This window comes from Nansenia antarctica, assembly GCF_963989245.1.
Source record: "Nansenia antarctica genome assembly, contig: SUPER_8_unloc_1, whole genome shotgun sequence".
Classification (NCBI taxonomy): domain Eukaryota; kingdom Metazoa; phylum Chordata; class Actinopteri; order Argentiniformes; family Microstomatidae; genus Nansenia; species Nansenia antarctica.
In genome coordinates this window covers 1,207,133-1,212,545 of record NW_027663471.1, presented here as the reverse complement: position 1 = coordinate 1,212,545, position 5,413 = coordinate 1,207,133, and positions in this window count along the sequence as shown.

The following is a 5,413-nucleotide window of genomic DNA, read 5'->3' as shown; positions in this document are numbered from 1 at the left end:
TATTTGACAAAGCAGTCCTCAAATCATTTGAACAACTCAAAGAGGAATATGACTTACCAAATCAAGACTTCTATAGATACTTGCAAATTAGACACTATTTAAAACATCACCAAGAATGGGAACAGCTCTGCTCATTACCAACACAACTAGAACACCTCTTTATATTAACAACTAAAGGAACAGTGAAGACAAAGTTCATATCACGTATCTACAAGATATTGCAGGAAGAGTTAAAAGAAGATAACTTAGATATTAAAGAAAAATGGGAACTAGAAATGAACACAATCATTTCAGATGAGCAATGGGAGATTTCATGCAGTCAGGGACATAAGGTAACCAATAGCCCAAACTGGAAGGAATTTGGATGGAAAATTAAAATGAGATACTTTTACACTCCACTTATAACATCGAAATGGAGCACCACCTCAGATCACTGCTGGAGGGGTTGTGACATGGTTGGAGATCACACGCATATATTTTGGGACTGCCCAAAGATATTAGAATACTGGCAAAATATACAAAGAGACATTTAAAAATGTCTCTCTATAGATCTACCTCTAGAACCATCACATTTCATATTAGGGATACTCCCAGCTGATCTTGAAGAAAACAGCCAAACATACCAACTGAGAATCCTTCTCTTAATAGCTAACAAGGCAATCACAACCTCCTGGCTGAAGCCACACCCCCAACAGTTATACAATGGAGGGAAAGAATCCAACAAGTCTACAACATGGAACGTACAACAGCACTATTGAAATTAAAATTAGACACATTCCTTAATAGATGGTCATCCATTGCACTACATTTTCATTTGATCTGACTGATATGCAGATGTGTTTATTTATATTTTTATTTTTATTTATTTTTTATTTATTTTTTCCCTTTCTTTTCTCTTACCATGGTTGGTTGTTGTTATTGTTACTGTTGTCACACTGTTGCTGTTGTTGATAATGGTGATAATGATTCTGTTTATTGGCTGTTGTGGTTGTTAATGCCAGCGAGGAAATTAGGGATTATTTTTGTTGTTGTTTGTTTTTTCTTCTTTTACTTTATTGTTATTATTTATTTTTAAGAAAGATATTCATGGACTGTTATTCCTTTGCGACTTACCCGTGACACCTTTATGTAACATCAATATGTTGTGAAATATTGTTTGACTGCACTTGATAAAAGAAAATGATAATAACAATTTAAAGTAAAAAAAAAAAAAGACTTCTTCCATGGATGACACAAAACTATTTACACTAGACTGACTTAATCCACCTGCTTTGAGTTGTGCGACAGCAGTGGCACATATATCTATGGTGCTCTTATTGGACTTTCTTAAAAGATAAGATGTCGACGTCTCAACTAGACCATCTGTCACCCCCTCTTCTACACTGCTTAAAGGAACATCAGTGTCAACCTGTTGGTCAAAATTATCAGTGTGTTTAGTGTTTAAAACCAGAAAAAGTACCAAACACACAGCTACATCCAGTGTGAACACATTTCTTAGCGCCCGGTGTTTCGCCCTTTCGGCTCTCCGTTGCCACATGACTTTCACCTGTGTGTGTTTGTCCCTCTTGGCTCGTTCCTCTGCCTGCTCTCCGGATTCCTCTGTCTCATTCCCTGCCAAGAGGGACAAACACACAGGTGAAATAGTCATGTGGATGATGGTTTGACTGGCGACACCTGCTGCCAATCATCCCATCATCCCCATTCCACTAAAGCTTAGCTCTACCTGCAGGCTAGAATGTGCCATGTCCCCCACAGTGCATTTGATGTGAATTTGTATATGATGGTATAATCTCCATCTTTTCATATTTTGGGCTCACATGGTTGGGAGCTGAAAATAAAGTTGTTGAATGCATTAATTTGTGTTAAGTTGTCATTTTTACTCACTTCATGGAATATTTGTAGTTAGACTTTTAAATTACCGGTAAGTGTAAAAATAACACCACACAGATTTTATTTAACAAATAGTGGCAAGTTTCTTTGACATCATGCAGTGTTAATTGATGTTAAAATTCTACTCTATCAGAGTTGGTTTTTCACTGTAAGAGAGTAAATTATCAACACAGCAGTGTGTAAAATCAACACTTATCTGAGTCAACTGACCCTCCAGTGTTAACGTTTAATAACTCAATGCAGTGTTAATGAGCATAGGAATTTAACTCAATCAGAGTTGATTTGTTATCACAGAAGAGTGAATTATCAACACTACTGGGAGTGATATTAACACTCCACAGAGCTAATTAACCTGTAGTGTTAAGTTTAAACAACACAAAACAGTGTACACCAGTTACTTTTTTACTCTATTTAAAATGTTAACACTAGGGAAAGAGTCAGTTTAAATCCAATTTGGAGTAGGACCATATACACTCCGGAATAGTGTTAAATGTAACTCTTTAAGTGTTACTTTAGCACTGCAAGATTTACTGTGTAGTGCGTTCCACAACGGACCTTGGCCGGCCACGCGCTAAATTATACTGGATTTTCTCCGGTGTCTGGGAGTTCGCAAAGGGAGTGAGCAGCCATATAAGAATAAGACCACCTGATAAGAATAAGACCATTATATTATTACAGTATAAGCAGCACTCGAGTCCACGCCCCTTTTTGGGTGATAGAAGTGTAGAAGTTTGACTGGCGGTCAATGGACATTTCTGGTCTTTGCTACTTTAATCCGATAAAATAAGAAAACCGTAGTGCTTTTTAGATATTAGGAGCCCAAATCCGATGGCCAGTTAGGCAAACTATTATATAGTGTCATTGCCGATCAATGATCGACGTCGTTATATAGAGAAAATTAATGAAATAGGGGTTGATTCATCAGAGCAGTCATACGTCATCTCCTGTCATCAGGCATTTGTTGTTCTTCATTTGATTTACGCGGTCAACAAAAATACATCGCTCCCCTCTCTCTCCACTACCGCCATGCAAGGTGCGCAGGTGCTTAAATTACCTTGCAATATCACCCCCCATAACCATATGACTTCTCAATACGGTGATCTAGGCAATAAACAAACAATCAAAGTAAACTCACAATAAACCCATTAGCCTGTTATACTAAATACCCCCTAAATCATATTCTTACCTCCTACAACACCTCAGGCCTTTGGGTCGGGTGGTTCATCCACATGGATGGAGGCAGACTGAAAGGACACATCCATATAACGACGTCGATCATTGATCGGCAACGACACTATATACGGTAATTGTTTGCCTGACTGGCCATCGGATTTGGGCAGTCTGGGGATTTACACGGCAACGGAAATTCCCATTGACCGCCAGTCAAACTTCTACACTTCTATCACCCAAAAAGGGGCGTGATCATTCTGATGACAGGGAGATGACGCGCAATTGCTCTGATGAATGCCATTATTGCATGAAATGGTCAACGTTAGAATTTTGTCAGCATGTGTTTACTAGAACATGGAAATGCAAACGCTAATCACATTATTGCATTACAATTGTCATATTGACTCAAATAATGCAGGCTAAAGAGGAAAATGAAAATGCTATTGTGGGATTGCATAGTAATTTTCACTTTAGAATGAACTTTTGAATTTTGTCAGTTACAAAGCAGCGCATGATTTTGAAAATGAAATGTCAAATGGCTTTGCAGTATTGTTAGCTCTGATAGTATTTCACTGTTAGGTTTTAGTGGGATCTCTTTATAATATAAATCTGTGTGTCATTGCTCTATCACACCGTTCAGCTGTTGTCTGTCATGTTTAGAAGATGGTCTCTGCATCGGGCAGCCTGACTGGCAGTCGGTACAGACACCGGCCTTGGGTGTCTTGCGGGCTGGCGTCAGGCTGACTGATGTTGATTATTACGATGTGGCACGGTGTTCCAAGGCTTACCGGTATCTGACTCCCAGGGTATTTAAATCATCCTGGGCCAGAGGGTGATTGTTCATATGCTTGTACTTTACTGACGAAGTTACTCTGCTGTGGGCTTAATAAAATCTGTTAAGTACTCATTGGACCCGTGTTTGGAATATTCTCTTTCTTGTCAATCATGTATGCTGCACACCTAATCTATCTGAGATGACACAACGCATGTAAGATCACGAATCCTCAATAGATTGATCCATTCCATCATTTTACCGACAAGAAGATTCTTCAGTATCATTTTAATATTGACAGCGAATGTGCATACCAGGTACATGAAAATGAAAATGAAAATCATATGATTGCATTTGAATTTGAATATTGACTGAAAGAATGCATGCAAAAGTGGAACATGCAATTGCAATCTCAAATTGTATTAACATTTGAATTAGGTCCACTATATGCTTCCATACAGAACTTGCATCTTATGTTTGTGTGAGAAGAACAATACTTCCGTCTACCAAATACTTTTCACCTGGGACGTGCATACCAGACAGGTGGGAAAAAGGCACAGCAGCGCGCGCCTCTTTCACCTCAGGTGGTTGAAAAAGTTTGGCATGGGGTCTGAGACCCTGCGGGCCTTCTACAGAGGCACAACTGAAAGCATCCTGACTGGGTGCATCACTGCCTAGCATGGCAGCTGCACTGCCCTCAACCGCAGAGCGCTACAGAGGGTGGTGCGGACAGCCGAGCGCATCACTGGATGTGAGTTTCCCTCCATCCAGGATATATACGACAAACGGTGTCATCAAAGATCCCAGCCACCCCAAACCACAGCCTGTTCGAACAGTGTGTGTGTGTGTGTGTGTGACAGTTGTGAGTGTGTATCCAATGTATCCTCAGAACACTTAAGGAATGAAAGAAATTAAAACTTTTCAGATTTAAATAATTTGTATTTGTAATTTCATTCTTTACAAATGTTTACATACACTTAAAACGGCCAGCTAACACATGAACACACGGTACAGATGTCCTGTTATCAAACACATCACACCGCTTAAAACAGCAGTGGTACGGTCTCCTAGCTCTGGTACTGGGCGGGAGGGAGGGAGGAGGGGAGGAGAGGATAAAGGAGGGAGGGGGGGGAAGGAAGAGGTAAGAAGGGAGGGAGAGAGGTGGGAGGGAAGAGGTAAGAAGGGAGGGAGAGAGGTGGGAGGGAAGAGGTAAGAAGGGAGAGAGGTAAAGAGGGAGAGAGGTGGGAGGGAGGGAGAGAGGTAAGGAGGGAGGGAGGAGAAGTCCACTCCTCTGAAGAACCGTTCAATCCAGCACTTCGTCCTGTGTGTGTGTGTGTGTGTGTGTGTGTGTGTACCAGATCTCCATGGCAACACACAGACAGCCACGGGAGGGTCGGTCCACCAGGGAGAAACAGCTTGTTGACTCCAGACAGTCTCTAGTCCAGTCAGCAGGGCCTGTTCCCATTGGTCGTTGTGGTCCAGTGGTCCTACCTGGTCTGGTCCAATAGGGTGTGAGGGAGCTGTGGGCCTTCCTCTTCCTGGTCCCTGTGACCCCCTGTGACCCCTGACCTCTGACCCCGG